Raw genomic sequence first — 27416 nt, 5'->3', positions numbered from 1 at the left:
GCATAAAGATTAAAGCGAACAAGAAGCAAACGGGTGCGATCATACCAGCACTAATGCACCGGATCCCATCAGAACTCCGAAGTTAAGCGTGCTTGGGCGAGAGTAGTACTAGGATGGGTGACCTCCTGGGAAGTCCTCGTGTTGCACCCCAATTTTATTAATATTTTATTTTTGATATACTATTTGCAAATTCCATATGTCGTTTCGGCGAGACAACTGGAAACAACGTGCCGGATACTCGCACCATTTGCGGAACGACCGTCATTACTGAATGGGAACGGTGCAAAACCGGGCTTTTGGCATTCGTCGTGCATTGTGGGCCCCGCGATATTACTACATTTATCCGGGGGTGCGGCAGATCTAGAAAGGAATAACTCCGCTCACCTGGGAGCTTGTGCACGGTAACCAAGGGAGGAAAGTTGCATATACCGTTTTTTCAAATCTGAAAGAATTAACGGAGGGGAGCAAGATAATGAGTGCATAAAGATTAAAACGAACAAGAAGCAAACGGGTGCGATCATACCAGCACTAATGCACCGGATCCCATCAGAACTCCGAAGTTAAGCGTGCTTGGGCGAGAGTAGTACTAGGATGGGTGACCTCCTGGGAAGTCCTCGTGTTGCTCCCCAATTTTATTAATAATTTATTTTTGATATACTATTTGCAAATTCCATATGTCGTTTCGGCGAGACAAGTGGAAACAACGTGCCGGATACTCGGACCACTTGCGGAACGACCGTCATTACTGAATGGGAACGGTGCAAAACCGGGCTTTTGGCATTCGTCGTGCATTGTGGGCCCCGCGATATTACTACATTTATCCGGGGATGCGGCAGATCTAGAAAGGAATAACTCCGCTCACCTGGGAGCTTGTGCACGGTTACCAAGGGAGGAAAGTTGCATACACCGTTTTTTCAAATCTGAAAGAATTAACGGAGGGGAGCAAGATAATGAGTGCATAAAGATTAAAGCGAACAAGAAGCAAATGGGTGCGATCATACCAGCACTAATGCACCGGATCCCATCAGAACTCCGAAGTTAAGCGTGCTTGGGCGAGAGTAGTACTAGGATGGGTGACCTCCTGGGAAGTCCTCGTGTTGCACCCCAATTTTATTAATATTTTATTTTTGATATACTATTTGCAAATTCCATATGTCGTTTCGGCGAGACAACTGGAAACAACGTGCCGGATACTCGGACCATTTGCGGAACGACCGTCATTACTGAATGGGAACGGTGCAAAATCGGGCTTTTGGCATTCGTCGTGCATTGTGGGCCCCGCGATATTACTACATTTATCCGGGGATGCGGCAGATCTAGAAAGGAATAACTCCGCTCACCTGGGAGCTTGTGCACGGTAACCAAGGGAGGAAAGTTGCATATACCGTTTTTTCAAATCTGAAAGAATTAACGGAGGGGAGCAAGATAATGAGTGCATAAAGATTAAAACGAACAAGAAGCAAACGGGTGCGATCATACCAGCACTAATGCACCGGATCCCATCAGAACTCCGAAGTTAAGCGTGCTTGGGTGAGAGTAGTACTAGGATGGGTGACCTCCTGGGAAGTCCTCGTGTTGCACCCCAATTTTATTAATATTTTATTTTTGATATACTATTTGCAAATTCCATATGTCGTTTCGGCGAGACAACTGGAAACAACGTGCCGGATACTCGGACCATTTGCAGAACGACCGTCATTACTGAATGGGAACGGTGCAAAACCGGTCTTTTGGCATTCGTCGTGCATTGTGGGCCCCGCGATATTACTACATTTATCCGGGGATGCGGCAGATCTAGAAAGGAATAACTCCGCTCACCTGGGAGCTTGTGCACGGTCACCAAGGGAGGAAAGTTGCATACACCGTTTTTTCAAAACTGAAAGAATTAACGGAGGTGAGCAAGATAATGAGTGCATAAAGATTAAAGCGAACAAGAAGCAAACGGGTGCGATCATACCAGCACTAATGCACCGGATCCCATCAGAACTCCGAAGTTAAGCGTGCTTGGGCGAGAGTAGTACTAGGATGGGTGACCTCCTGGGAAGTCCTCGTGTTGCACCCCAATTTTATTAATATTTTATTTTTGATATACTATTTGCAAATTCCATATGTCGTTTCGGCGAGACAACTGGAAACAACGTGCCGGATACTCGGACCATTTGCGGAACGACCGTCATTACTGAATGGGAACGGTGCAAAACCGGGCTTTTGGCATTCGTCGTGCATTGTGGGCCCCGCGATATTACTACATTTATCCGGGGATGCGGCAGATCTAGAAAGGAATAACTCCGCTCACCTGGGAACTTGTGCACGGTCACCAAGGGAGGAAAGTTGCATACACCGTTTTTTCAAATCTGAAAGAATTAACGGAGGGGAGCAAGATAATGAGTGCATAAAGATTAAAGCGAACAAGAAGCAAACGGGTGCGATCATACCAGCACTAATGCACCGGATCCCATCAGAACTCCGAAGTTAAGCGTGCTTGGGCGAGAGTAGTACTAGGATGGGTGACCTCCTGGGAAGTCCTCGTGTTGCACCACAATTTTATTAATATTTTATTTTTGATATACTATTTGCAAATTCCATATGTCGTTTCGGCGAGACAACTGGAAACAACGTGCCGGATACTCGGACCATTTGCGGAACGACCGTCATTACTGAATGGGAACGGTGCAAAACCGGGCTTTTGGCATTCGTCGTGCATTGTGGGCCCCGCGATATTACTACATTTATCCGGGGATGCGGCAGATCTAGAAAGGAATAACTCCGCTCACCTGGGAGCTTGTGCACGGTAACCAAGGGAGGAAAGTTGCATATACCGTTTTTTCAAATCTGAAAGAATTAACGGAGGGGAGCAAGATAATGAGTGCATAAAGATTAAAACGAACAAGAAGCAAACGGGTGCGATCATACCAGCACTAATGCACCGGATCCCATCAGAACTCCGAAGTTAAGCGTGCTTGGGCGAGAGTAGTACTAGGATGGGTGACCTCCTGGGAAGTCCTCTTGTTGCACCCCAATTTTATTAATATTTTATTTTTGATATACTATTTGCAAATTCCATATGTCGTTTCGGCGAGACAACTGGAAACAACGTGCCGGATACTCGGACCATTTGCGGAACGACCGTCATTACTGAATGGGAACGGTGCAAAACCGGGCTTTTGGCATTCGTCGTGCATTGTGGGCCCCGCGATATTACTACATTTATCCGGAGATGCGGCAGATCTAGAAAGGAATAACTCCGCTCACCAGGGAGCTTGTGCACGGTTACCAAGGGAGGAAAGTTGCATATACCGTTTTTTCAAATCTGAAAGAATTAACGGAGGGGAGCAAGATAATGAGTGCATAAAGATTAAAACGAACAAGAAGCAAACGGGTGCGATCATACCAGCACTAATGCACCGGATCCCATCAGAACTCCGAAGTTAAGCGTGCTTGGGCGAGAGTAGTACTAGGATGGGTGACCTCCTGGGAAGTCCTCGTGTTGCACCCCAATTTTATTAATATTTTATTTTTGATATACTATTTGCAAATTCCATATGTCGTTTCGGCGAGACAACTGGAAACAACGTGCCGGATACTCGGACCATTTGCGGAACGACCGTCATTACTGAATGGGAACGGTGCAAAACCGGGCTTTTGGCATTCGTCGTGCATTGTGGGCCCCGCGATATTACTACATTTATCCGGGGATGCGGCAGATCTAGAAAGGAATAACTCCGCTCACCTGGGAGCTTGTGCACGGTCACCAAGGGAGGAAAGTTGCATACACCGTTTTTTCAAATCTGAAAGAATTAACGGAGGGGAGCAAGATAATGAGTGCATAAAGATTAAAGCGAACAAGAAGCAAACGGGTGCGATCATACCAGCACTAATGCACCGTATCCCATCAGAACTCCGAAGTTAAGCGTGCTTGGGCGAGAGTAGTACTAGGATGGGTGACCTCCTGGGAAGTCCTCGTGTTGCACCCCAATTTTATTAATATTTTATTTTTGATATACTATTTGCAAATTCCATATGTCGTTTCGGCGAGACAACTCGAAACAACGTGCCGGATACTCGCACCATTTGCGGAACGACCGTCATTACTGAATGGGAACGGTGCAAAACCGGGCTTTTGGCATTCGTCGTGCATTGTGGGCCCCGCGATATTACTACATTTATCCGGAGATGCGGCAGATCTAGAAAGGAATAACTCCGCTCACCAGGGAGCTTGTGCACGGTTACCAAGGGAGGAAAGTTGCATACACCGTTTTTTCATGTCTGAAAGAATTAATGGAGGGGAGCAAGATAGTGAGTGCATAAAGATTAAAGCGAACAAGAAGAAAACGGGTGCGATCATACCAGCACTAATGCACCGGATCCCATCAGAACTCCGAAATTAAGCGTGCTTGGGCGAGAGTAGTATTAGGATGGGTGACCTCCTGGGAAGTCCTCGTGTTGCACCCCAATTTTATTAATATTTTATTTTTGATATACTATTTGCAAATTCCATATGTCGTTTCGGCGAGACAACTCGAAACAACGTGCCGGATACTCGCACCATTTGCGGAACGACCGTCATTACTGAATGGGAACGGTGCAAAACTGGGCTTTTGGCATTCGTCGTGCATTGTGGGCCCCGCGATATTACTACATTTATCCGGGGATGCGGCAGATCTAGAAAGGAATAACTCCGCTCACCTGGGAGCTTGTGCACGGTAACCAAGGGAGGAAAGTTGCATATACCGTTTTTTCAAATCTGAAAGAATTAACGGAGGGGAGCAAGATAATGAGTGCATAAAGATTAAAACGAACAAGAAGCAAACGGGTGCGATCATACCAGCACTAATGCACCGGATCCCATCAGAACTCCGAAGTTAAGCGTGCTTGGGCGAGAGTAGTACTAGGATGGGTGACCTCCTGGGAAGTCCTCGTGTTGCACCCCAATTTTATTAATATTTTATTTTTGATATACTATTTGCAAATTCCATATGTCGTTTCGGCGAGACAACTGGAAACAACGTGCCGGATACTCGGACCATTTGCGGAACGACCGTCATTACTGAATGGGAACGGTGCAAAACCGGGCTTTTGGCATTCGTCGTGCATTGTGGGCCCCGCGATATTACTACATTTATCCGGGGATGCGGCAGATCTAGAAAGGAATAACTCCGCTCACCTGGGAACTTGTGCACGGTCACCAAGGGAGGAAAGTTGCATACACCGTTTTTTCAAATTTGAAAGAATTAACGGAGGGGAGCAAGATAATGAGTGCATAAAGATTAAAGCGAACAAGAAGCAAACGGGTGCGATCATACCAGCACTAATGCACCGGATCCCATCAGAACTCCGAAGTTAAGCGTGCTTGGGCGAGAGTAGTACTAGGATGGGTGACCTCCTGGGAAGTCCTCGTGTTGCACCACAATTTTATTAATATTTTATTTTTGATATACTATTTGCAAATTCCATATGTCGTTTCGGCGAGACAACTGGAAACAACGTGCCGGATACTCGGACCATTTGCGGAACGACCGTCATTACTGAATGGGAACGGTGCAAAACCGGGCTTTTGGCATTCGTCGTGCATTGTGGGCCCCGCGATATTACTACATTTATCCGGGGATGCGGCAGATCTAGAAAGGAATAACTCCGCTCACCTGGGAGCTTGTGCACGGTAACCAAGGGAGGAAAGTTGCATATACCGTTTTTTCAAATCTGAAAGAATTAACGGAGGGGAGCAAGATAATGAGTGCATAAAGATTAAAACGAACAAGAAGCAAACGGGTGCGATCATACCAGCACTATTGCACCGGATCCCATCAGAACTCCGAAGTTAAGCGTGCTTGGGCGAGAGTAGTACTAGGATGGGTGACCTCCTGGGAAGTCCTCTTGTTGCACCCCAATTTTATTAATATTTTATTTTTGATATACTATTTGCAAATTCCATATGTCGTTTCGGCGAGACAACTGGAAACAACGTGCCGGATACTCGGACCATTTGCGGAACGACCGTCATTACTGAATGGGAACGGTGCAAAACCGGGCTTTTGGCATTCGTCGTGCATTGTGGGCCCCGCGATATTACTACATTTATCCGGAGATGCGGCAGATCTAGAAAGGAATAACTCCGCTCACCTGGGAGCTTGTGCACGGTTACCAAGGGAGGAAAGTTGCATACACCGTTTTTTCATGTCTGAAAGAATTAATGGAGGGGAGCAAGATAGTGAGTGCATAAAGATTAAAGCGAACAAGAAGAAAACGGGTGCGATCATACCAGCACTAATGCACCGGATCCCATCAGAACTCCGAAATTAAGCGTGCTTGGGCGAGAGTAGTATTAGGATGGGTGACCTCCTGGGAAGTCCTCGTGTTGCACCCCAATTTTATTAATATTTTATTTTTGATATACTATTTGCAAATTCCATATGTCGTTTCGGCGAGACAACTCGAAACAACGTGCCGGATACTCGCACCATTTGCGGAACGACCGTCATTACTGAATGGGAACGGTGCAAAACCGGGCTTTTGGCATTCGTCGTGCATTGTGGGCCCCGCGATATTACTACATTTATCCGGGGATGCGGCAGATCTAGAAAGGAATAACTCCGCTCACCTGGGAGCTTGTGCACGGTAACCAAGGGAGGAAAGTTGCATATACCGTTTTTTCAAATCTGAAAGAATTAACGGAGGGGAGCAAGATAATCAGTGCATAAAGATTAAAACGAACAAGAAGCAAACGGGTGCGATCATACCAGCACTAATGCACCGGATCCCATCAGAACTCCGAAGTTAAGCGTGCTTGGGCGAGAGTAGTAGTAGGATGGGTGACCTCCTGGGAAGTCCTCGTGTTGCACCCCAATTTTATTAATATTTTATTTTTGATATACTATTTGCAAATTCCATATGTCGTTTCGGCGAGACAACTGGAAACAACGTGCCGGATACTCGGACCATTTGCGGAACGACCGTCATTACTGAATGGGAACGGTGCAAAACCGGGCTTTTGGCATTCGTCGTGCATTGTGGGCCCCGCGATATTACTACATTTATCCGGGGATGCGGCAGATCTAGAAAGGAATAACTCCGCTCACCTGGGAACTTGTGCACGGTCACCAAGGGAGGAAAGTTGCATACACCGTTTTTTCATGTCTGAAAGAATTAATGGAGGGGAGCAAGATAGTGAGTGCATAAAGATTAAAGCGAACAAGAAGAAAACGGGTGCGATCATACCAGCACTAATGCACCGGATCCCATCAGAACTCCGAAATTAAGCGTGCTTGGGCGAGAGTAGTATTAGGATGGGTGACCTCCTGGGAAGTCCTCGTGTTGCACCCCAATTTTATTAATATTTTATTTTTGATATACTATTTGCAAATTCCATATGTCGTTTCGGCGAGACAACTCGAAACAACGTGCCGGATACTCGCACCATTTGCGGAACGACCGTCATTACTGAATGGGAACGGTGCAAAACCGGGCTTTTGGCATTCGTCGTGCATTGTGGGCCCCGCGATATTACTACATTTATCCGGAGATGCGGCAGATCTAGAAAGGAATAACTCCGCTCACCAGGGAGCTTGTGCACGGTTACCAAGGGAGGAAAGTTGCATACACCGTTTTTTCATGTCTGAAAGAATTAATGGAGGGGAGCAAGATAGTGAGTGCATAAAGATTAAAGCGAACAAGAAGAAAACGGGTGCGATCATACCAGCACTAATGCACCGGATCCCATCAGAACTCCGAAATTAAGCGTGCTTGGGCGAGAGTAGTATTAGGATGGGTGACCTCCTGGGAAGTCCTCGTGTTGCACCCCAATTTTATTAATATTTTATTTTTGATATACTATTTGCAAATTCCATATGTCGTTTCGGCGAGACAACTCGAAACAACGTGCCGGATACTCGCACCATTTGCGGAACGACCGTCATTACTGAATGGGAACGGTGCAAAACTGGGCTTTTGGCATTCGTCGTGCATTGTGGGCCCCGCGATATTACTACATTTATCCGGGGATGCGGCAGATCTAGAAAGGAATAACTCCGCTCACCTGGGAGCTTGTGCACGGTAACCAAGGGAGGAAAGTTGCATATACCGTTTTTTCAAATCTGAAAGAATTAACGGAGGGGAGCAAGATAATGAGTGCATAAAGATTAAAACGAACAAGAAGCAAACGGGTGCGATCATACCAGCACTAATGCACCGGATCCCATCAGAACTCCGAAGTTAAGCGTGCTTGGGCGAGAGTAGTACTAGGATGGGTGACCTCCTGGGAAGTCCTCGTGTTGCACCCCAATTTTATTAATATTTTATTTTTGATATACTATTTGCAAATTCCATATGTCGTTTCGGCGAGACAACTGGAAACAACGTGCCGGATACTCGGACCATTTGCGGAACGACCGTCATTACTGAATGGGAACGGTGCAAAACCGGGCTTTTGGCATTCGTCGTGCATTGTGGGCCCCGCGATATTACTACATTTATCCGGGGATGCGGCAGATCTAGAAAGGAATAACTCCGCTCACCTGGGAGCATGTGCACGGTCACCAAGGGAGGAAAGTTGCATACACCGTTTTTTCAAAACTGAAAGAATTAACGGAGGTGAGCAAGATAATGAGTGCATAAAGATTAAAGCGAACAAGAAGCAAACGGGTGCTATCATACCAGCACTAATGCACCGGATCCCATCAGAACTCCGAAGTTAAGCGTGCTTGGGCGAGAGTAGTACTAGGATGGGTGACCTCCTGGGAAGTCCTCGTGTTGCACCCCAATTTTATTAATATTTTATTTTTGATATACTATTTGCAAATTCCATATGTCGTTTCGGCGAGACAACTGGAAACAACGTGCCGGATACTCGCACCATTTGCGGAACGACCGTCATTACTGAATGGGAACGGTGCAAAACCGGGCTTTTGGCATTCGTCGTGCATTGTGGGCCCCGCGATATTACTACATTTATCCGGGGGTGCGGCAGATCTAGAAAGGAATAACTCCGCTCACCTGGGAGCTTGTGCACGGTAACCAAGGGAGGAAAGTTGCATATACCGTTTTTTCAAATCTGAAAGAATTAACGGAGGGGAGCAAGATAATGAGTGCATAAAGATTAAAACGAACAAGAAGCAAACGGGTGCGATCATACCAGCACTAATGCACCGGATCCCATCAGAACTCCGAAGTTAAGCGTGCTTGGGCGAGAGTAGTACTAGGATGGGTGACCTCCTGGGAAGTCCTCGTGTTGCTCCCCAATTTTATTAATAATTTATTTTTGATATACTATTTGCAAATTCCATATGTCGTTTCGGCGAGACAAGTGGAAACAACGTGCCGGATACTCGGACCACTTGCGGAACGACCGTCATTACTGAATGGGAACGGTGCAAAACCGGGCTTTTGGCATTCGTCGTGCATTGTGGGCCCCGCGATATTACTACATTTATCCGGGGATGCGGCAGATCTAGAAAGGAATAACTCCGCTCACCTGGGAGCTTGTGCACGGTTACCAAGGGAGGAAAGTTGCATACACCGTTTTTTCAAATCTGAAAGAATTAACGGAGGGGAGCAAGATAATGAGTGCATAAAGATTAAAGCGAACAAGAAGCAAATGGGTGCGATCATACCAGCACTAATGCACCGGATCCCATCAGAACTCCGAAGTTAAGCGTGCTTGGGCGAGAGTAGTAATAGGATGGGTGACCTCCTGGGAAGTCCTCGTGTTGCACCCCAATTTTATTAATATTTTATTTTTGATATACTATTTGCAAATTCCATATGTCGTTTCGGCGAGACAACTGGAAACAACGTGCCGGATACTCGGACCATTTGCGGAACGACCGTCATTACTGAATGGGAACGGTGCAAAATCGGGCTTTTGGCATTCGTCGTGCATTGTGGGCCCCGCGATATTACTACATTTATCCGGGGATGCGGCAGATCTAGAAAGGAATAACTCCGCTCACCTGGGAGCTTGTGCACGGTAACCAAGGGAGGAAAGTTGCATATACCGTTTTTTCAAATCTGAAAGAATTAACGGAGGGGAGCAAGATAATGAGTGCATAAAGATTAAAACGAACAAGAAGCAAACGGGTGCGATCATACCAGCACTAATGCACCGGATCCCATCAGAACTCCGAAGTTAAGCGTGCTTGGGCGAGAGTAGTACTAGGATGGGTGACCTCCTGGGAAGTCCTCGTGTTGCACCCCAATTTTATTAATATTTTATTTTTGATATACTATTTGCAAATTCCATATGTCGTTTCGGCGAGACAACTGGAAACAACGTGCCGGATACTCGGACCATTTGCAGAACGACCGTCATTACTGAATGGGAACGGTGCAAAACCGGTCTTTTGGCATTCGTCGTGCATTGTGGGCCCCGCGATATTACTACATTTATCCGGGGATGCGGCAGATCTAGAAAGGAATAACTCCGCTCACCTGGGAGCTTGTGCACGGTCACCAAGGGAGGAAAGTTGCATACACCGTTTTTTCAAAACTGAAAGAATTAACGGAGGTGAGCAAGATAATGAGTGCATAAAGATTAAAGCGAACAAGAAGCAAACGGGTGCGATCATACCAGCACTAATGCACCGGATCCCATCAGAACTCCGAAGTTAAGCGTGCTTGGGCGAGAGTAGTACTAGGATGGGTGACCTCCTGGGAAGTCCTCGTGTTGCACCCCAATTTTATTAATATTTTATTTTTGATATACTATTTGCAAATTCCATATGTCGTTTCGGCGAGACAACTGGAAACAACGTGCCGGATACTCGCACCATTTGCGGAACGACCGTCATTACTGAATGGGAACGGTGCAAAACCGGGCTTTTGGCATTCGTCGTGCATTGTGGGCCCCGCGATATTACTACATTTATCCGGGGATGCGGCAGATCTAGAAAGGAATAACTCCGCTCACCTGGGAGCTTGTGCACGGTAACCAAGGGAGGAAAGTTGCATATACCGTTTTTTCAAATCTGAAAGAATTAACGGAGGGGAGCAAGATAATGAGTGCATAAAGATTAAAACGAACAAGAAGCAAACGGGTGCGATCATACCAGCACTAATGCACCGGATCCCATCAGAACTCCGAAGTTAAGCGTGCTTGGGCGAGAGTAGTACTAGGATGGGTGACCTCCTGGGAAGTCCTCGTGTTGCTCCCCAATTTTATTAATATTTTATTTTTGATATACTATTTGCAAATTCCATATGTCGTTTCGGCGAGACAACTGGAAACAACGTGCCGGATACTCGGACCATTTGCGGAACGACCGTCATTACTGAATGGGAACGGTGCAAAACCGGGCTTTTGGCATTCGTCGTGCATTGTGGGCCCCGCGATATTACTACATTTATCCGGGGATGCGGCAGATCTAGAAAGGAATAACTCCGCTCACCTGGGAGCTTGTGCACGGTTACCAAGGGAGGAAAGTTGCATACACCGTTTTTTCAAATCTGAAAGAATTAACGGAGGGGAGCAAGATAATGAGTGCATAAAGATTAAAGCGAACAAGAAGCAAACGGGTGCGATCATACCAGCACTAATGCACCGGATCCCATCAGAACTCCGAAGTTAAGCGTGCTTGGGCGAGAGTAGTACTAGGATGGGTGACCTCCTGGGAAGTCCTCGTGTTGCACCCCAATTTTATTAATATTTTATTTTTGATATACTATTTGCAAATTCCATATGTCGTTTCGGCGAGACAACTGGAAAAAACGTGCCGGATACTCGCACCATTTGCGGAACGACCGTCATTACTGAATGGGAACGGTGCAAAACCGGGCTTTTGGCATTCGTCGTGCATTGTGGGCCCCGCGATATTACTACATTTATCCGGGGGTGCGGCAGATCTAGAAAGGAATAACTCCGCTCACCTGGGAGCTTGTGCACGGTAACCAAGGGAGGAAAGTTGCATATACCGTTTTTTCAAATCTGAAAGAATTAACGGAGGGGAGCAAGATAATGAGTGCATAAAGATTAAAACGAACAAGAAGCAAACGGGTGCGATCATACCAGCACTAATGCACCGGATCCCATCAGAACTCCGAAGTTAAGCGTGCTTGGGCGAGAGTAGTACTAGGATGGGTGACCTCCTGGGAAGTCCTCGTGTTGCTCCCCAATTTTATTAATAATTTATTTTTGATATACTATTTGCAAATTCCATATGTCGTTTCGGCGAGACAAGTGGAAACAACGTGCCGGATACTCGGACCACTTGCGGAACGACCGTCATTACTGAATGGGAACGGTGCAAAACCGGGCTTTTGGCATTCGTCGTGCATTGTGGGCCCCGCGATATTACTACATTTATCCGGGGATGCGGCAGATCTAGAAAGGAATAACTCCGCTCACCTGGGAGCTTGTGCACGGTTACCAAGGGAGGAAAGTTGCATACACCGTTTTTTCAAATCTGAAAGAATTAACGGAGGGGAGCAAGATAATGAGTGCATAAAGATTAAAGCGAACAAGAAGCAAATGGGTGCGATCATACCAGCACTAATGCACCGGATCCCATCAGAACTCCGAAGTTAAGCGTGCTTGGGCGAGAGTAGTACTAGGATGGGTGACCTCCTGGGAAGTCCTCGTGTTGCACCCCAATTTTATTAATATTTTATTTTTGATATACTATTTGCAAATTCCATATGTCGTTTCGGCGAGACAACTGGAAACAACGTGCCGGATACTCGGACCATTTGCGGAACGACCGTCATTACTGAATGGGAACGGTGCAAAATCGGGCTTTTGGCATTCGTCGTGCATTGTGGGCCCCGCGATATTACTACATTTATCCGGGGATGCGGCAGATCTAGAAAGGAATAACTCCGCTCACCTGGGAGCTTGTGCACGGTAACCAAGGGAGGAAAGTTGCATATACCGTTTTTTCAAATCTGAAAGAATTAACGGAGGGGAGCAAGATAATGAGTGCATAAAGATTAAAACGAACAAGAAGCAAACGGGTGCGATCATACCAGCACTAATGCACCGGATCCCATCAGAACTCCGAAGTTAAGCGTGCTTGGGTGAGAGTAGTACTAGGATGGGTGACCTCCTGGGAAGTCCTCGTGTTGCACCCCAATTTTATTAATATTTTATTTTTGATATACTATTTGCAAATTCCATATGTCGTTTCGGCGAGACAACTGGAAACAACGTGCCGGATACTCGGACCATTTGCAGAACGACCGTCATTACTGAATGGGAACGGTGCAAAACCGGTCTTTTGGCATTCGTCGTGCATTGTGGGCCCCGCGATATTACTACATTTATCCGGGGATGCGGCAGATCTAGAAAGGAATAACTCCGCTCACCTGGGAGCTTGTGCACGGTCACCAAGGGAGGAAAGTTGCATACACCGTTTTTTCAAAACTGAAAGAATTAACGGAGGTGAGCAAGATAATGAGTGCATAAAGATTAAAGCGAACAAGAAGCAAACGGGTGCGATCATACCAGCACTAATGCACCGGATCCCATCAGAACTCCGAAGTTAAGCGTGCTTGGGCGAGAGTAGTACTAGGATGGGTGACCTCCTGGGAAGTCCTCGTGTTGCACCCCAATTTTATTAATATTTTATTTTTGATATACTATTTGCAAATTCCATATGTCGTTTCGGCGAGACAACTGGAAACAACGTGCCGGATACTCGGACCATTTGCGGAACGACCGTCATTACTGAATGGGAACGGTGCAAAACCGGGCTTTTGGCATTCGTCGTGCATTGTGGGCCCCGCGATATTACTACATTTATCCGGGGATGCGGCAGATCTAGAAAGGAATAACTCCGCTCACCTGGGAACTTGTGCACGGTCACCAAGGGAGGAAAGTTGCATACACCGTTTTTTCAAATCTGAAAGAATTAACGGAGGGGAGCAAGATAATGAGTGCATAAAGATTAAAGCGAACAAGAAGCAAACGGGTGCGATCATACCAGCACTAATGCACCGGATCCCATCAGAACTCCGAAGTTAAGCGTGCTTGGGCGAGAGTAGTACTAGGATGGGTGACCTCCTGGGAAGTCCTCGTGTTGCACCACAATTTTATTAATATTTTATTTTTGATATACTATTTGCAAATTCCATATGTCGTTTCGGCGAGACAACTGGAAACAACGTGCCGGATACTCGGACCATTTGCGGAACGACCGTCATTACTGAATGGGAACGGTGCAAAACCGGGCTTTTGGCATTCGTCGTGCATTGTGGGCCCCGCGATATTACTACATTTATCCGGGGATGCGGCAGATCTAGAAAGGAATAACTCCGCTCACCTGGGAGCTTGTGCACGGTAACCAAGGGAGGAAAGTTGCATATACCGTTTTTTCAAATCTGAAAGAATTAACGGAGGGGAGCAAGATAATGAGTGCATAAAGATTAAAACGAACAAGAAGCAAACGGGTGCGATCATACCAGCACTAATGCACCGGATCCCATCAGAACTCCGAAGTTAAGCGTGCTTGGGCGAGAGTAGTACTAGGATGGGTGACCTCCTGGGAAGTCCTCTTGTTGCACCCCAATTTTATTAATATTTTATTTTTGATATACTATTTGCAAATTCCATATGTCGTTTCGGCGAGACAACTGGAAACAACGTGCCGGATACTCGGACCATTTGCGGAACGACCGTCATTACTGAATGGGAACGGTGCAAAACCGGGCTTTTGGCATTCGTCGTGCATTGTGGGCCCCGCGATATTACTACATTTATCCGGAGATGCGGCAGATCTAGAAAGGAATAACTCCGCTCACCAGGGAGCTTGTGCACGGTTACCAAGGGAGGAAAGTTGCATATACCGTTTTTTCAAATCTGAAAGAATTAACGGAGGGGAGCAAGATAATGAGTGCATAAAGATTAAAACGAACAAGAAGCAAACGGGTGCGATCATACCAGCACTAATGCACCGGATCCCATCAGAACTCCGAAGTTAAGCGTGCTTGGGCGAGAGTAGTACTAGGATGGGTGACCTCCTGGGAAGTCCTCGTGTTGCACCCCAATTTTATTAATATTTTATTTTTGATATACTATTTGCAAATTCCATATGTCGTTTCGGCGAGACAACTGGAAACAACGTGCCGGATACTCGGACCATTTGCGGAACGACCGTCATTACTGAATGGGAACGGTGCAAAACCGGGCTTTTGGCATTCGTCGTGCATTGTGGGCCCCGCGATATTACTACATTTATCCGGGGATGCGGCAGATCTAGAAAGGAATAACTCCGCTCACCTGGGAGCTTGTGCACGGTCACCAAGGGAGGAAAGTTGCATACACCGTTTTTTCAAATCTGAAAGAATTAACGGAGGGGAGCAAGATAATGAGTGCATAAAGATTAAAGCGAACAAGAAGCAAACGGGTGCGATCATACCAGCACTAATGCACCGTATCCCATCAGAACTCCGAAGTTAAGCGTGCTTGGGCGAGAGTAGTACTAGGATGGGTGACCTCCTGGGAAGTCCTCTTGTTGCACCCCAATTTTATTAATATTTTATTTTTGATATACTATTTGCAAATTCCATATGTCGTTTCGGCGAGACAACTCGAAACAACGTGCCGGATACTCGCACCATTTGCGGAACGACCGTCATTACTGAATGGGAACGGTGCAAAACCGGGCTTTTGGCATTCGTCGTGCATTGTGGGCCCCGCGATATTACTACATTTATCCGGAGATGCGGCAGATCTAGAAAGGAATAACTCCGCTCACCAGGGAGCTTGTGCACGGTTACCAAGGGAGGAAAGTTGCATACACCGTTTTTTCATGTCTGAAAGAATTAATGGAGGGGAGCAAGATAGTGAGTGCATAAAGATTAAAGCGAACAAGAAGAAAACGGGTGCGATCATACCAGCACTAATGCACCGGATCCCATCAGAACTCCGAAATTAAGCGTGCTTGGGCGAGAGTAGTATTAGGATGGGTGACCTCCTGGGAAGTCCTCGTGTTGCACCCCAATTTTATTAATATTTTATTTTTGATATACTATTTGCAAATTCCATATGTCGTTTCGGCGAGACAACTCGAAACAACGTGCCGGATACTCGCACCATTTGCGGAACGACCGTCATTACTGAATGGGAACGGTGCAAAACTGGGCTTTTGGCATTCGTCGTGCATTGTGGGCCCCGCGATATTACTACATTTATCCGGGGATGCGGCAGATCTAGAAAGGAATAACTCCGCTCACCTGGGAGCTTGTGCACGGTAACCAAGGGAGGAAAGTTGCATATACCGTTTTTTCAAATCTGAAAGAATTAACGGAGGGGAGCAAGATAATGAGTGCATAAAGATTAAAACGAACAAGAAGCAAACGGGTGCGATCATACCAGCACTAATGCACCGGATCCCATCAGAACTCCGAAGTTAAGCGTGCTTGGGCGAGAGTAGTACTAGGATGGGTGACCTCCTGGGAAGTCCTCGTGTTGCACCCCAATTTTATTAATATTTTATTTTTGATATACTATTTGCAAATTCCATATGTCGTTTCGGCGAGACAACTGGAAACAACGTGCCGGATACTCGGACCATTTGCGGAACGACCGTCATTACTGAATGGGAACGGTGCAAAACCGGGCTTTTGGCATTCGTCGTGCATTGTGGGCCCCGCGATATTACTACATTTATCCGGGGATGCGGCAGATCTAGAAAGGAATAACTCCGCTCACCTGGGAACTTGTGCACGGTCACCAAGGGAGGAAAGTTGCATACACCGTTTTTTCAAATTTGAAAGAATTAACGGAGGGGAGCAAGATAATGAGTGCATAAAGATTAAAGCGAACAAGAAGCAAACGGGTGCGATCATACCAGCACTAATGCACCGGATCCCATCAGAACTCCGAAGTTAAGCGTGCTTGGGCGAGAGTAGTACTAGGATGGGTGACCTCCTGGGAAGTCCTCGTGTTGCACCACAATTTTATTAATATTTTATTTTTGATATACTATTTGCAAATTCCATATGTCGTTTCGGCGAGACAACTGGAAACAACGTGCCGGATACTCGGACCATTTGCGGAACGACCGTCATTACTGAATGGGAACGGTGCAAAACCGGGCTTTTGGCATTCGTCGTGCATTGTGGGCCCCGCGATATTACTACATTTATCCGGGGATGCGGCAGATCTAGAAAGGAATAACTCCGCTCACCTGGGAGCTTGTGCACGGTAACCAAGGGAGGAAAGTTGCATATACCGTTTTTTCAAATCTGAAAGAATTAACGGAGGGGAGCAAGATAATGAGTGCATAAAGATTAAAACGAACAAGAAGCAAACGGGTGCGATCATACCAGCACTATTGCACCGGATCCCATCAGAACTCCGAAGTTAAGCGTGCTTGGGCGAGAGTAGTACTAGGATGGGTGACCTCCTGGGAAGTCCTCGTGTTGCACCCCAATTTTATTAATATTTTATTTTTGATATACTATTTGCAAATTCCATATGTCGTTTCGGCGAGACAACTGGAAACAACGTGCCGGATACTCGGACCATTTGCGGAACGACCGTCATTACTGAATGGGAACGGTGCAAAACCGGGCTTTTGGCATTCGTCGTGCATTGTGGGCCCCGCGATATTACTACATTTATCCGGAGATGCGGCAGATCTAGAAAGGAATAACTCCGCTCACCAGGGAGCTTGTGCACGGTTACCAAGGGAGGAAAGTTGCATACACCGTTTTTTCATGTCTGAAAGAATTAATGGAGGGGAGCAAGATAGTGAGTGCATAAAGATTAAAGCGAACAAGAAGAAAACGGGTGCGATCATACCAGCACTAATGCACCGGATCCCATCAGAACTCCGAAATTAAGCGTGCTTGGGCGAGAGTAGTATTAGGATGGGTGACCTCCTGGGAAGTCCTCGTGTTGCACCCCAATTTTATTAATATTTTATTTTTGATATACTATTTGCAAATTCCATATGTCGTTTCGGCGAGACAACTCGAAACAACGTGCCGGATACTCGCACCATTTGCGGAACGACCGTCATTACTGAATGGGAACGGTGCAAAACCGGGCTTTTGGCATTCGTCGTGCATTGTGGGCCCCGCGATATTACTACATTTATCCGGGGATGCGGCAGATCTAGAAAGGAATAACTCCGCTCACCTGGGAGCTTGTGCACGGTAACCAAGGGAGGAAAGTTGCATATACCGTTTTTTCAAATCTGAAAGAATTAACGGAGGGGAGCAAGATAATCAGTGCATAAAGATTAAAACGAACAAGAAGCAAACGGGTGCGATCATACCAGCACTAATGCACCGGATCCCATCAGAACTCCGAAGTTAAGCGTGCTTGGGCGAGAGTAGTAGTAGGATGGGTGACCTCCTGGGAAGTCCTCGTGTTGCACCCCAATTTTATTAATATTTTATTTTTGATATACTATTTGCAAATTCCATATGTCGTTTCGGCGAGACAACTGGAAACAACGTGCCGGATACTCGGACCATTTGCGGAACGACCGTCATTACTGAATGGGAACGGTGCAAAACCGGGCTTTTGGCATTCGTCGTGCATTGTGGGCCCCGCGATATTACTACATTTATCCGGGGATGCGGCAGATCTAGAAAGGAATAACTCCGCTCACCTGGGAACTTGTGCACGGTCACCAAGGGAGGAAAGTTGCATACACCGTTTTTTCAAATCTGAAAGAATTAACGGAGGGGAGCAAGATAATGAGTGCATAAAGATTAAAGCGAACAAGAAGCAAACGGGTGCGATCATACCAGCACTAATGCACCGGATCCCATCAGAACTCCGAAATTAAGCGTGCTTGGGCGAGAGTAGTACTAGGATGGGTGACCTCCTGGGAAGTCCTCGTGTTGCACCACAATTTTATTAATATTTTATTTTTGATATACTATTTGCAAATTCCATATGTCGTTTCGGCGAGACAACTGGAAACAACGTGCCGGATACTCGGACCATTTGCGGAACGACCGTCATTACTGAATGGGAACGGTGCAAAACCGGGCTTTTGGCATTCGTCGTGCATTGTGGGCCCCGCGATATTACTACATTTATCCGGTGATGCGGCAGATCTAGAAAGGAATAACTCCGCTCACCTGGGAGCTTGTGCACGGTAACCAAGGGAGGAAAGTTTTATACACCGTTTTTTCAAATCTGAAAGAATTAACGGAGGGGAGCAAGATAATGAGTGCATAAAGATTAAAGCGAACAAGAAGCAAACGGGTGCGATCATACCAGCACTAATGCACCGTATCCCATCAGAACTCCGAAGTTAAGCGTGCTTGGGCGAGAGTAGTAATAGGATGGGTGACCTCCTGGGAAGTCCTCTTGTTGCACCCCAATTTTATTAATATTTTATTTTTGATATACTATTTGCAAATTCCATATGTCGTTTCGGCGAGACAACTCGAAACAACGTGCCGGATACTCGCACCATTTGCGGAACGACCGTCATTACTGAATTGGAACGGTGCAAAACCGGGCTTTTGGCATTCGTCGTGCATTGTGGGCCCCGCGATATTACTACATTTATCCGGAGATGCGGCAGATCTAGAAAGGAATAACTCCGCTCACCAGGGAGCTTGTGCACGGTTACCAAGGGAGGAAAGTTGCATACACCGTTTTTTCATGTCTGAAAGAATTAATGGAGGGGAGCAAGATAGTGAGTGCATAAAGATTAAAGCGAACAAGAAGAAAACGGGTGCGATCATACCAGCACTAATGCACCGGATCCCATCAGAACTCCGAAATTAAGCGTGCTTGGGCGAGAGTAGTATTAGGATGGGTGACCTCCTGGGAAGTCCTCGTGTTGCACCCCAATTTTATTAATATTTTATTTTTGATATACTATTTGCAAATTCCATATGTCGTTTCGGCGAGACAACTCGAAACAACGTGCCGGATACTCGCACCATTTGCGGAACGACCGTCATTACTGAATGGGAACGGTGCAAAACCGGGCTTTTGGCATTCGTCGTGCATTGTGGGCCCCGCGATATTACTACATTTATCCGGAGATGCGGCAGATCTAGAAAGGAATAACTCCGCTCACCAGGGAGCTTGTGCACGGTTACCAAGGGAGGAAAGTTGCATACACCGTTTTTTCATGTCTGAAAGAATTAATGGAGGGGAGCAAGATAGTGAGTGCATAAAGATTAAAGCGAACAAGAAGAAAACGGGTGCGATCATACCAGCACTAATGCACCGGATCCCATCAGAACTCCGAAATTAAGCGTGCTTGGGCGAGAGTAGTATTAGGATGGGTGACCTCCTGGGAAGTCCTCGTGTTGCACCCCAATTTTATTAATATTTTATTTTTGATATACTATTTGCAAATTCCATATGTCGTTTCGGCGAGACAACTCGAAACAACGTGCCGGATACTCGCACCATTTGCGGAACGACCGTCATTACTGAATGGGAACGGTGCAAAACTGGGCTTTTGGCATTCGTCGTGCATTGTGGGCCCCGCGATATTACTACATTTATCCGGGGATGCGGCAGATCTAGAAAGGAATAACTCCGCTCACCTGGGAGCTTGTGCACGGTAACCAAGGGAGGAAAGTTGCATATACCGTTTTTTCAAATCTGAAAGAATTAACGGAGGGGAGCAAGATAATGAGTGCATAAAGATTAAAACGAACAAGAAGCAAACGGGTGCGATCATACCAGCACTAATGCACCGGATCCCATCAGAACTCCGAAGTTAAGCGTGCTTGGGCGAGAGTAGTACTAGGATGGGTGACCTCCTGGGAAGTCCTCGTGTTGCACCCCAATTTTATTAATATTTTATTTTTGATATACTATTTGCAAATTCCATATGTCGTTTCGGCGAGACAACTGGAAACAACGTGCCGGATACTCGGACCATTTGCGGAACGACCGTCATTACTGAATGGGAACGGTGCAAAACCGGGCTTTTGGCATTCGTCGTGCATTGTGGGCCCCGCGATATTACTACATTTATCCGGGGATGCGGCAGATCTAGAAAGGAATAACTCCGCTCACCTGGGAGCTTGTGCACGGTCACCAAGGGAGGAAAGTTGCATACACCGTTTTTTCAAAACTGAAAGAATTAACGGAGGTGAGCAAGATAATGAGTGCATAAAGATTAAAGCGAACAAGAAGCAAACGGGTGCTATCATACCAGCACTAATGCACCGGATCCCATCAGAACTCCGAAGTTAAGCGTGCTTGGGCGAGAGTAGTACTAGGATGGGTGACCTCCTGGGAAGTCCTCGTGTTGCACCCCAATTTTATTAATATTTTATTTTTGATATACTATTTGCAAATTCCATATGTCGTTTCGGCGAGACAACTGGAAACAACGTGCCGGATACTCGCACCATTTGCGGAACGACCGTCATTACTGAATGGGAACGGTGCAAAACCGGGCTTTTGGCATTCGTCGTGCATTGTGGGCCCCGCGATATTACTACATTTATCCGGGGGTGCGGCAGATCTAGAAAGGAATAACTCCGCTCACCTGGGAGCTTGTGCACGGTAACCAAGGGAGGAAAGTTGCATATACCGTTTTTTCAAATCTGAAAGAATTAACGGAGGGGAGCAAGATAATGAGTGCATAAAGATTAAAACGAACAAGAAGCAAACGGGTGCGATCATACCAGCACTAATGCACCGGATCCCATCAGAACTCCGAAGTTAAGCGTGCTTGGGCGAGAGTAGTACTAGGATGGGTGACCTCCTGGGAAGTCCTCGTGTTGCTCCCCAATTTTATTAATAATTTATTTTTGATATACTATTTGCAAATTCCATATGTCGTTTCGGCGAGACAAGTGGAAACAACGTGCCGGATACTCGGACCACTTGCGGAACGACCGTCATTACTGAATGGGAACGGTGCAAAACCGGGCTTTTGGCATTCGTCGTGCATTGTGGGCCCCGCGATATTACTACATTTATCCGGGGATGCGGCAGATCTAGAAAGGAATAACTCCGCTCACCTGGGAGCTTGTGCACGGTTACCAAGGGAGGAAAGTTGCATACACCGTTTTTTCAAATCTGAAAGAATTAACGGAGGGGAGCAAGATAATGAGTGCATAAAGATTAAAGCGAACAAGAAGCAAATGGGTGCGATCATACCAGCACTAATGCACCGGATCCCATCAGAACTCCGAAGTTAAGCGTGCTTGGGCGAGAGTAGTAATAGGATGGGTGACCTCCTGGGAAGTCCTCGTGTTGCACCCCAATTTTATTAATATTTTATTTTTGATATACTATTTGCAAATTCCATATGTCGTTTCGGCGAGACAACTGGAAACAACGTGCCGGATACTCGGACCATTTGCGGAACGACCGTCATTACTGAATGGGAACGGTGCAAAATCGGGCTTTTGGCATTCGTCGTGCATTGTGGGCCCCGCGATATTACTACATTTATCCGGGGATGCGGCAGATCTAGAAAGGAATAACTCCGCTCACCTGGGAGCTTGTGCACGGTAACCAAGGGAGGAAAGTTGCATATACCGTTTTTTCAAATCTGAAAGAATTAACGGAGGGGAGCAAGATAATGAGTGCATAAAGATTAAAACGAACAAGAAGCAAACGGGTGCGATCATACCAGCACTAATGCACCGGATCCCATCAGAACTCCGAAGTTAAGCGTGCTTGGGCGAGAGTAGTACTAGGATGGGTGACCTCCTGGGAAGTCCTCGTGTTGCACCCCAATTTTATTAATATTTTATTTTTGATATACTATTTGCAAATTCCATATGTCGTTTCGGCGAGACAACTGGAAACAACGTGCCGGATACTCGGACCATTTGCAGAACGACCGTCATTACTGAATGGGAACGGTGCAAAACCGGTCTTTTGGCATTCGTCGTGCATTGTGGGCCCCGCGATATTACTACATTTATCCGGGGATGCGGCAGATCTAGAAAGGAATAACTCCGCTCACCTGGGAGCTTGTGCACGGTCACCAAGGGAGGAAAGTTGCATACACCGTTTTTTCAAAACTGAAAGAATTAACGGAGGTGAGCAAGATAATGAGTGCATAAAGATTAAAGCGAACAAGAAGCAAACGGGTGCGATCATACCAGCACTAATGCACCGGATCCCATCAGAACTCCGAAGTTAAGCGTGCTTGGGCGAGAGTAGTACTAGGATGGGTGACCTCCTGGGAAGTCCTCGTGTTGCACCCCAATTTTATTAATATTTTATTTTTGATATACTATTTGCAAATTCCATATGTCGTTTCGGCGAGACAACTGGAAACAACGTGCCGGATACTCGCACCATTTGCGGAACGACCGTCATTACTGAATGGGAACGGTGCAAAACCGGGCTTTTGGCATTCGTCGTGCATTGTGGGCCCCGCGATATTACTACATTTATCCGGGGATGCGGCAGATCTAGAAAGGAATAACTCCGCTCACCTGGGAGCTTGTGCACGGTAACCAAGGGAGGAAAGTTGCATATACCGTTTTTTCAAATCTGAAAGAATTAACGGAGGGGAGCAAGATAATGAGTGCATAAAGATTAAAACGAACAAGAAGCAAATGGGTGCGATCATACCAGCACTAATGCACCGGATCCCATCAGAACTCCGAAGTTAAGCGTGCTTGGGCGAGAGTAGTACTAGGATGGGTGACCTCCTGGGAAGTCCTCGTGTTGCTCCCCAATTTTATTAATATTTTATTTTTGATATACTATTTGCAAATTCCATATGTCGTTTCGGCGAGACAACTGGAAACAACGTGCCGGATACTCGGACCATTTGCGGAACGACCGTCATTACTGAATGGGAACGGTGCAAAACCGGGCTTTTGGCATTCGTCGTGCATTGTGGGCCCAGCGATATTACTACATTTATCCGGGGATGCGGCAGATCTAGAAAGGAATAACTCCGCTCACCTGGGAGCTTGTGCACGGTTACCAAGGGAGGAAAGTTGCATACACCGTTTTTTCAAATCTGAAAGAATTAACGGAGGGGAGCAAGATAATGAGTGCATAAAGATTAAAGCGAACAAGAAGCAAACGGGTGCGATCATACCAGCACTAATGCACCGGATCCCATCAGAACTCCGAAGTTAAGCGTGCTTGGGCGAGAGTAGTACTAGGATGGGTGACCTCCTGGGAAGTCCTCGTGTTGCACCCCAATTTTATTAATATTTTATTTTTGATATACTATTTGCAAATTCCATATGTCGTTTCGGCGAGACAACTGGAAACAACGTGCCGGATACTCGCACCATTTGCGGAACGACCGTCATTACTGAATGGGAACGGTGCAAAACCGGGCTTTTGGCATTCGTCGTGCATTGTGGGCCCCGCGATATTACTACATTTATCCGGGGGTGCGGCAGATCTAGAAAGGAATAACTCCGCTCACCTGGGAGCTTGTGCACGGTAACCAAGGGAGGAAAGTTGCATATACCGTTTTTTCAAATCTGAAAGAATTAACGGAGGGGAGCAAGATAATGAGTGCATAAAGATTAAAACGAACAAGAAGCAAACGGGTGCGATCATACCAGCACTAATGCACCGGATCCCATCAGAACTCCGAAGTTAAGCGTGCTTGGGCGAGAGTAGTACTAGGATGGGTGACCTCCTGGGAAGTCCTCGTGTTGCTCCCCAATTTTATTAATAATTTATTTTTGATATACTATTTGCAAATTCCATATGTCGTTTCGGCGAGACAAGTGGAAACAACGTGCCGGATACTCGGACCACTTGCGGAACGACCGTCATTACTGAATGGGAACGGTGCAAAACCGGGCTTTTGGCATTCGTCGTGCATTGTGGGCCCCGCGATATTACTACATTTATCCGGGGATGCGGCAGATCTAGAAAGGAATAACTCCGCTCACCTGGGAGCTTGTGCACGGTTACCAAGGGAGGAAAGTTGCATACACCGTTTTTTCAAATCTGAAAGAATTAACGGAGGGGAGCAAGATAATGAGTGCATAAAGATTAAAGCGAACAAGAAGCAAATGGGTGCGATCATACCAGCACTAATGCACCGGATCCCATCAGAACTCCGAAGTTAAGCGTGCTTGGGCGAGAGTAGTACTAGGATGGGTGACCTCCTGGGAAGTCCTCGTGTTGCACCCCAATTTTATTAATATTTTATTTTTGATATACTATTTGCAAATTCCATATGTCGTTTCGGCGAGACAACTGGAAACAACGTGCCGGATACTCGGACCATTTGCGGAACGACCGTCATTACTGAATGGGAACGGTGCAAAATCGGGCTTTTGGCATTCGTCGTGCATTGTGGGCCCCGCGATATTACTACATTTATCCGGGGATGCGGCAGATCTAGAAAGGAATAACTCCGCTCACCTGGGAGCTTGTGCACGGTAACCAAGGGAGGAAAGTTGCATATACCGTTTTTTCAAATCTGAAAGAATTAACGGAGGGGAGCAAGATAATGAGTGCATAAAGATTAAAACGAACAAGAAGCAAACGGGTGCGATCATACCAGCACTAATGCACCGGATCCCATCAGAACTCCGAAGTTAAGCGTGCTTGGGTGAGAGTAGTACTAGGATGGGTGACCTCCTGGGAAGTCCTCGTGTTGCACCCCAATTTTATTAATATTTTATTTTTGATATACTATTTGCAAATTCCATATGTCGTTTCGGCGAGACAACTGGAAACAACGTGCCGGATACTCGGACCATTTGCAGAACGACCGTCATTACTGAATGGGAACGGTGCAAAACCGGTCTTTTGGCATTCGTCGTGCATTGTGGGCCCCGCGATATTACTACATTTATCCGGGGATGCGGCAGATCTAGAAAGGAATAACTCCGCTCACCTGGGAGCTTGTGCACGGTCACCAAGGGAGGAAAGTTGCATACACCGTTTTTTCAAAACTGAAAGAATTAACGGAGGTGAGCAAGATAATGAGTGCATAAAGATTAAAGCGAACAAGAAGCAAACGGGTGCGATCATACCAGCACTAATGCACCGGATCCCATCAGAACTCCGAAGTTAAGCGTGCTTGGGCGAGAGTAGTACTAGGATGGGTGACCTCCTGGGAAGTCCTCGTGTTGCACCCCAATTTTATTAATATTTTATTTTTGATATACTATTTGCAAATTCCATATGTCGTTTCGGCGAGACAACTGGAAACAACGTGCCGGATACTCGGACCATTTGCGGAACGACCGTCATTACTGAATGGGAACGGTGCAAAACCGGGCTTTTGGCATTCGTCGTGCATTGTGGGCCCCGCGATATTACTACATTTATCCGGGGATGCGGCAGATCTAGAAAGGAATAACTCCGCTCACCTGGGAGCTTGTGCACGGTTACCAAGGGAGGAAAGTTGCATATACCGTTTTTTCAAATCTGAAAGAATTAACGGAGGGGAGCAAGATAATGAGTGCATAAAGATTAAAACGAACAAGAAGCAAACGGGTGCGATCATACCAGCACTAATGCACCGGATCCCATCAGATCTCCGAAGTTAAGCGTGCTTGGGCGAGAGTAGTACTAGGATGGGTGACCTCCTGGGAAGTCCTCGTGTTGCACGCCAATTTTATTAATATTTTATTTTTGATATACTATTTGCAAATTCCATATGTCGTTTCGGCGAGACAACTGGAAACAACGTGCCGGATACTCGCACCATTTGCGGAACGACCGTCATTACTGAATGGGAACGGTGCAAAACCGGGCTTTTGGCATTCGTCGTGCATTGTGGGCCCCGCGATATTACTACATTTATCCGGGGGTGCGGCAGATCTAGAAAGGAATAACTCCGCTCACCTGGGAGCTTGTGCACGGTAACCAAGGGAGGAAAGTTGCATATACCGTTTTTTCAAATCTGAAAGAATTAACGGAGGGGAGCAAGATAATGAGTGCATAAAGATTAAAACGAACAAGAAGCAAACGGGTGCGATCATACCAGCACTAATGCACCGGATCCCATCAGAACTCCGAAGTTAAGCGTGCTTGGGCGAGAGTAGTACTAGGATGGGTGACCTCCTGGGAAGTCCTCGTGTTGCTCCCCAATTTTATTAATATTTTATTTTTGATATACTATTTGCAAATTCCATATGTCGTTTCGGCGAGACAAGTGGAAACAACGTGCCGGATACTCGGACCATTTGCGGAACGACCGTCATTACTGAATGGGAACGGTGCAAAACCGGGCTTTTGGCATTCGTCGTGCATTGTGGGCCCCGCGATATTACTACATTTATCCGGGGATGCGGCAGATCTAGAAAGGAATAACTCCGCTCACCTGGGAGCTTGTGCACGGTTACCAAGGGAGGAAAGTTGCATACACCGTTTTTTCAAATCTGAAAGAATTAACGGAGGGGAGCAAGATAATGAGTGCATAAAGATTAAAGCGAACAAGAAGCAAATGGGTGCGATCATACCAGCACTAATGCACCGGATCCCATCAGAACTCCGAAGTTAAGCGTGCTTGGGCGAGAGTAGTACTAGGATGGGTGACCTCCTGGGAAGTCCTCGTGTTGCACCCCAATTTTATTAATATTTTATT

At 46.4% G+C, this 27416-nt stretch overlaps 57 non-coding genes and 1 pseudogene across 57 annotated transcripts; all 58 read left to right on the top strand.

The window, feature by feature from the left end:
* Positions 1–31: 31 nt before the first annotated feature.
* LOC148859688 (5S ribosomal RNA) lies at positions 32–150 on the top strand. The gene has a single exon (XR_016095139.1). It is a non-coding gene; the product is annotated as a 5S ribosomal RNA (ribosomal RNA).
* Positions 151–509: 359 nt separating this feature from the next.
* LOC148859687 (5S ribosomal RNA) lies at positions 510–628 on the top strand. The gene has a single exon (XR_016095964.1). It is a non-coding gene; the product is annotated as a 5S ribosomal RNA (ribosomal RNA).
* Positions 629–987: 359 nt separating this feature from the next.
* LOC148859686 (5S ribosomal RNA) lies at positions 988–1106 on the top strand. The gene has a single exon (XR_016095136.1). It is a non-coding gene; the product is annotated as a 5S ribosomal RNA (ribosomal RNA).
* A 359-nt stretch (positions 1107–1465) lies between these two features.
* Positions 1466–1584, top strand: LOC148859685 (5S ribosomal RNA). Its single transcript, XR_016096048.1, has one exon. It is a non-coding gene; the product is annotated as a 5S ribosomal RNA (ribosomal RNA).
* A 359-nt stretch (positions 1585–1943) lies between these two features.
* Positions 1944–2062, top strand: LOC148859684 (5S ribosomal RNA). Its single transcript, XR_016095135.1, has one exon. It is a non-coding gene; the product is annotated as a 5S ribosomal RNA (ribosomal RNA).
* Positions 2063–2421: 359 nt separating this feature from the next.
* Positions 2422–2540, top strand: LOC148859683 (5S ribosomal RNA). Its single transcript, XR_016096054.1, has one exon. It is a non-coding gene; the product is annotated as a 5S ribosomal RNA (ribosomal RNA).
* Positions 2541–2899: 359 nt separating this feature from the next.
* LOC148859682 (5S ribosomal RNA) lies at positions 2900–3018 on the top strand. The gene has a single exon (XR_016096457.1). It is a non-coding gene; the product is annotated as a 5S ribosomal RNA (ribosomal RNA).
* Positions 3019–3377: 359 nt separating this feature from the next.
* Positions 3378–3496, top strand: LOC148859681 (5S ribosomal RNA). Its single transcript, XR_016095134.1, has one exon. It is a non-coding gene; the product is annotated as a 5S ribosomal RNA (ribosomal RNA).
* A 359-nt stretch (positions 3497–3855) lies between these two features.
* LOC148859680 (5S ribosomal RNA) lies at positions 3856–3974 on the top strand. Its single transcript, XR_016096702.1, has one exon. It is a non-coding gene; the product is annotated as a 5S ribosomal RNA (ribosomal RNA).
* Positions 3975–4333: 359 nt separating this feature from the next.
* LOC148859679 (5S ribosomal RNA) lies at positions 4334–4452 on the top strand. Its single transcript, XR_016096883.1, has one exon. It is a non-coding gene; the product is annotated as a 5S ribosomal RNA (ribosomal RNA).
* Positions 4453–4811: 359 nt separating this feature from the next.
* On the top strand, positions 4812–4930 carry LOC148859678 (5S ribosomal RNA). The gene has a single exon (XR_016095133.1). It is a non-coding gene; the product is annotated as a 5S ribosomal RNA (ribosomal RNA).
* A 359-nt stretch (positions 4931–5289) lies between these two features.
* LOC148859677 (5S ribosomal RNA) lies at positions 5290–5408 on the top strand. The gene has a single exon (XR_016096053.1). It is a non-coding gene; the product is annotated as a 5S ribosomal RNA (ribosomal RNA).
* A 359-nt stretch (positions 5409–5767) lies between these two features.
* On the top strand, positions 5768–5886 carry LOC148859676 (5S ribosomal RNA). Its single transcript, XR_016096659.1, has one exon. It is a non-coding gene; the product is annotated as a 5S ribosomal RNA (ribosomal RNA).
* Positions 5887–6245: 359 nt separating this feature from the next.
* On the top strand, positions 6246–6364 carry LOC148859675 (5S ribosomal RNA). The gene has a single exon (XR_016096881.1). It is a non-coding gene; the product is annotated as a 5S ribosomal RNA (ribosomal RNA).
* Positions 6365–6723: 359 nt separating this feature from the next.
* LOC148859674 (5S ribosomal RNA) lies at positions 6724–6842 on the top strand. Its single transcript, XR_016095779.1, has one exon. It is a non-coding gene; the product is annotated as a 5S ribosomal RNA (ribosomal RNA).
* A 359-nt stretch (positions 6843–7201) lies between these two features.
* LOC148859673 (5S ribosomal RNA) lies at positions 7202–7320 on the top strand. The gene has a single exon (XR_016096880.1). It is a non-coding gene; the product is annotated as a 5S ribosomal RNA (ribosomal RNA).
* Positions 7321–7679: 359 nt separating this feature from the next.
* Positions 7680–7798, top strand: LOC148859672 (5S ribosomal RNA). The gene has a single exon (XR_016096879.1). It is a non-coding gene; the product is annotated as a 5S ribosomal RNA (ribosomal RNA).
* Positions 7799–8157: 359 nt separating this feature from the next.
* On the top strand, positions 8158–8276 carry LOC148859671 (5S ribosomal RNA). Its single transcript, XR_016098580.1, has one exon. It is a non-coding gene; the product is annotated as a 5S ribosomal RNA (ribosomal RNA).
* Positions 8277–8635: 359 nt separating this feature from the next.
* LOC148859670 (5S ribosomal RNA) lies at positions 8636–8754 on the top strand. The gene has a single exon (XR_016096210.1). It is a non-coding gene; the product is annotated as a 5S ribosomal RNA (ribosomal RNA).
* Positions 8755–9113: 359 nt separating this feature from the next.
* LOC148859669 (5S ribosomal RNA) lies at positions 9114–9232 on the top strand. Its single transcript, XR_016095963.1, has one exon. It is a non-coding gene; the product is annotated as a 5S ribosomal RNA (ribosomal RNA).
* Positions 9233–9591: 359 nt separating this feature from the next.
* LOC148859668 (5S ribosomal RNA) lies at positions 9592–9710 on the top strand. The gene has a single exon (XR_016096394.1). It is a non-coding gene; the product is annotated as a 5S ribosomal RNA (ribosomal RNA).
* A 359-nt stretch (positions 9711–10069) lies between these two features.
* Positions 10070–10188, top strand: LOC148859667 (5S ribosomal RNA). The gene has a single exon (XR_016098579.1). It is a non-coding gene; the product is annotated as a 5S ribosomal RNA (ribosomal RNA).
* A 359-nt stretch (positions 10189–10547) lies between these two features.
* On the top strand, positions 10548–10666 carry LOC148859666 (5S ribosomal RNA). The gene has a single exon (XR_016098578.1). It is a non-coding gene; the product is annotated as a 5S ribosomal RNA (ribosomal RNA).
* A 359-nt stretch (positions 10667–11025) lies between these two features.
* Positions 11026–11144, top strand: LOC148859665 (5S ribosomal RNA). Its single transcript, XR_016095962.1, has one exon. It is a non-coding gene; the product is annotated as a 5S ribosomal RNA (ribosomal RNA).
* A 359-nt stretch (positions 11145–11503) lies between these two features.
* LOC148859664 (5S ribosomal RNA) lies at positions 11504–11622 on the top strand. Its single transcript, XR_016098577.1, has one exon. It is a non-coding gene; the product is annotated as a 5S ribosomal RNA (ribosomal RNA).
* A 359-nt stretch (positions 11623–11981) lies between these two features.
* On the top strand, positions 11982–12100 carry LOC148859663 (5S ribosomal RNA). The gene has a single exon (XR_016095961.1). It is a non-coding gene; the product is annotated as a 5S ribosomal RNA (ribosomal RNA).
* A 359-nt stretch (positions 12101–12459) lies between these two features.
* LOC148859662 (5S ribosomal RNA) lies at positions 12460–12578 on the top strand. Its single transcript, XR_016098576.1, has one exon. It is a non-coding gene; the product is annotated as a 5S ribosomal RNA (ribosomal RNA).
* A 359-nt stretch (positions 12579–12937) lies between these two features.
* On the top strand, positions 12938–13056 carry LOC148859661 (5S ribosomal RNA). Its single transcript, XR_016096047.1, has one exon. It is a non-coding gene; the product is annotated as a 5S ribosomal RNA (ribosomal RNA).
* A 359-nt stretch (positions 13057–13415) lies between these two features.
* On the top strand, positions 13416–13534 carry LOC148859660 (5S ribosomal RNA). Its single transcript, XR_016098574.1, has one exon. It is a non-coding gene; the product is annotated as a 5S ribosomal RNA (ribosomal RNA).
* Positions 13535–13893: 359 nt separating this feature from the next.
* Positions 13894–14012, top strand: LOC148859659 (5S ribosomal RNA). Its single transcript, XR_016096052.1, has one exon. It is a non-coding gene; the product is annotated as a 5S ribosomal RNA (ribosomal RNA).
* Positions 14013–14371: 359 nt separating this feature from the next.
* On the top strand, positions 14372–14490 carry LOC148859658 (5S ribosomal RNA). The gene has a single exon (XR_016096456.1). It is a non-coding gene; the product is annotated as a 5S ribosomal RNA (ribosomal RNA).
* A 359-nt stretch (positions 14491–14849) lies between these two features.
* On the top strand, positions 14850–14968 carry LOC148859657 (5S ribosomal RNA). The gene has a single exon (XR_016098572.1). It is a non-coding gene; the product is annotated as a 5S ribosomal RNA (ribosomal RNA).
* Positions 14969–15327: 359 nt separating this feature from the next.
* LOC148859656 (5S ribosomal RNA) lies at positions 15328–15446 on the top strand. Its single transcript, XR_016097750.1, has one exon. It is a non-coding gene; the product is annotated as a 5S ribosomal RNA (ribosomal RNA).
* Positions 15447–15805: 359 nt separating this feature from the next.
* LOC148859655 (5S ribosomal RNA) lies at positions 15806–15924 on the top strand. The gene has a single exon (XR_016096878.1). It is a non-coding gene; the product is annotated as a 5S ribosomal RNA (ribosomal RNA).
* Positions 15925–16283: 359 nt separating this feature from the next.
* On the top strand, positions 16284–16402 carry LOC148859654 (5S ribosomal RNA). The gene has a single exon (XR_016098571.1). It is a non-coding gene; the product is annotated as a 5S ribosomal RNA (ribosomal RNA).
* A 359-nt stretch (positions 16403–16761) lies between these two features.
* LOC148859653 (5S ribosomal RNA) lies at positions 16762–16880 on the top strand. Its single transcript, XR_016096050.1, has one exon. It is a non-coding gene; the product is annotated as a 5S ribosomal RNA (ribosomal RNA).
* Positions 16881–17239: 359 nt separating this feature from the next.
* Positions 17240–17358, top strand: LOC148859652 (5S ribosomal RNA). Its single transcript, XR_016095703.1, has one exon. It is a non-coding gene; the product is annotated as a 5S ribosomal RNA (ribosomal RNA).
* A 359-nt stretch (positions 17359–17717) lies between these two features.
* Positions 17718–17836, top strand: LOC148859651 (5S ribosomal RNA). The gene has a single exon (XR_016096877.1). It is a non-coding gene; the product is annotated as a 5S ribosomal RNA (ribosomal RNA).
* Positions 17837–18195: 359 nt separating this feature from the next.
* On the top strand, positions 18196–18314 carry LOC148859650 (5S ribosomal RNA). Its single transcript, XR_016095777.1, has one exon. It is a non-coding gene; the product is annotated as a 5S ribosomal RNA (ribosomal RNA).
* A 359-nt stretch (positions 18315–18673) lies between these two features.
* LOC148859649 (5S ribosomal RNA) lies at positions 18674–18792 on the top strand. Its single transcript, XR_016097035.1, has one exon. It is a non-coding gene; the product is annotated as a 5S ribosomal RNA (ribosomal RNA).
* A 359-nt stretch (positions 18793–19151) lies between these two features.
* Positions 19152–19270, top strand: LOC148859648 (5S ribosomal RNA; annotated as a pseudogene).
* A 359-nt stretch (positions 19271–19629) lies between these two features.
* LOC148859647 (5S ribosomal RNA) lies at positions 19630–19748 on the top strand. Its single transcript, XR_016096876.1, has one exon. It is a non-coding gene; the product is annotated as a 5S ribosomal RNA (ribosomal RNA).
* Positions 19749–20107: 359 nt separating this feature from the next.
* On the top strand, positions 20108–20226 carry LOC148859646 (5S ribosomal RNA). Its single transcript, XR_016096875.1, has one exon. It is a non-coding gene; the product is annotated as a 5S ribosomal RNA (ribosomal RNA).
* Positions 20227–20585: 359 nt separating this feature from the next.
* On the top strand, positions 20586–20704 carry LOC148859645 (5S ribosomal RNA). Its single transcript, XR_016098570.1, has one exon. It is a non-coding gene; the product is annotated as a 5S ribosomal RNA (ribosomal RNA).
* A 359-nt stretch (positions 20705–21063) lies between these two features.
* On the top strand, positions 21064–21182 carry LOC148859644 (5S ribosomal RNA). Its single transcript, XR_016096209.1, has one exon. It is a non-coding gene; the product is annotated as a 5S ribosomal RNA (ribosomal RNA).
* A 359-nt stretch (positions 21183–21541) lies between these two features.
* On the top strand, positions 21542–21660 carry LOC148859643 (5S ribosomal RNA). Its single transcript, XR_016095960.1, has one exon. It is a non-coding gene; the product is annotated as a 5S ribosomal RNA (ribosomal RNA).
* Positions 21661–22019: 359 nt separating this feature from the next.
* On the top strand, positions 22020–22138 carry LOC148859642 (5S ribosomal RNA). Its single transcript, XR_016096392.1, has one exon. It is a non-coding gene; the product is annotated as a 5S ribosomal RNA (ribosomal RNA).
* Positions 22139–22497: 359 nt separating this feature from the next.
* On the top strand, positions 22498–22616 carry LOC148859641 (5S ribosomal RNA). Its single transcript, XR_016098569.1, has one exon. It is a non-coding gene; the product is annotated as a 5S ribosomal RNA (ribosomal RNA).
* A 359-nt stretch (positions 22617–22975) lies between these two features.
* LOC148859640 (5S ribosomal RNA) lies at positions 22976–23094 on the top strand. Its single transcript, XR_016098568.1, has one exon. It is a non-coding gene; the product is annotated as a 5S ribosomal RNA (ribosomal RNA).
* Positions 23095–23453: 359 nt separating this feature from the next.
* LOC148859639 (5S ribosomal RNA) lies at positions 23454–23572 on the top strand. The gene has a single exon (XR_016095959.1). It is a non-coding gene; the product is annotated as a 5S ribosomal RNA (ribosomal RNA).
* Positions 23573–23931: 359 nt separating this feature from the next.
* Positions 23932–24050, top strand: LOC148859638 (5S ribosomal RNA). The gene has a single exon (XR_016098566.1). It is a non-coding gene; the product is annotated as a 5S ribosomal RNA (ribosomal RNA).
* A 359-nt stretch (positions 24051–24409) lies between these two features.
* Positions 24410–24528, top strand: LOC148859637 (5S ribosomal RNA). The gene has a single exon (XR_016095958.1). It is a non-coding gene; the product is annotated as a 5S ribosomal RNA (ribosomal RNA).
* A 359-nt stretch (positions 24529–24887) lies between these two features.
* On the top strand, positions 24888–25006 carry LOC148859636 (5S ribosomal RNA). Its single transcript, XR_016098564.1, has one exon. It is a non-coding gene; the product is annotated as a 5S ribosomal RNA (ribosomal RNA).
* Positions 25007–25365: 359 nt separating this feature from the next.
* LOC148859635 (5S ribosomal RNA) lies at positions 25366–25484 on the top strand. Its single transcript, XR_016096046.1, has one exon. It is a non-coding gene; the product is annotated as a 5S ribosomal RNA (ribosomal RNA).
* Positions 25485–25843: 359 nt separating this feature from the next.
* On the top strand, positions 25844–25962 carry LOC148859634 (5S ribosomal RNA). The gene has a single exon (XR_016098562.1). It is a non-coding gene; the product is annotated as a 5S ribosomal RNA (ribosomal RNA).
* A 359-nt stretch (positions 25963–26321) lies between these two features.
* On the top strand, positions 26322–26440 carry LOC148859633 (5S ribosomal RNA). Its single transcript, XR_016096235.1, has one exon. It is a non-coding gene; the product is annotated as a 5S ribosomal RNA (ribosomal RNA).
* A 359-nt stretch (positions 26441–26799) lies between these two features.
* On the top strand, positions 26800–26918 carry LOC148859632 (5S ribosomal RNA). Its single transcript, XR_016095957.1, has one exon. It is a non-coding gene; the product is annotated as a 5S ribosomal RNA (ribosomal RNA).
* Positions 26919–27277: 359 nt separating this feature from the next.
* LOC148859631 (5S ribosomal RNA) lies at positions 27278–27396 on the top strand. Its single transcript, XR_016098561.1, has one exon. It is a non-coding gene; the product is annotated as a 5S ribosomal RNA (ribosomal RNA).
* Positions 27397–27416: the final 20 nt, after the last annotated feature.

This window comes from Nelumbo lutea, chromosome 4, assembly GCF_056320005.1.
Source record: "Nelumbo lutea isolate HS-2025 chromosome 4, American lotus-T2T, whole genome shotgun sequence".
Classification (NCBI taxonomy): domain Eukaryota; kingdom Viridiplantae; phylum Streptophyta; class Magnoliopsida; order Proteales; family Nelumbonaceae; genus Nelumbo; species Nelumbo lutea.
Note: the sequence above shows the minus strand (reverse complement) of the source record. Positions and strands in the feature narration are given on the sequence as shown.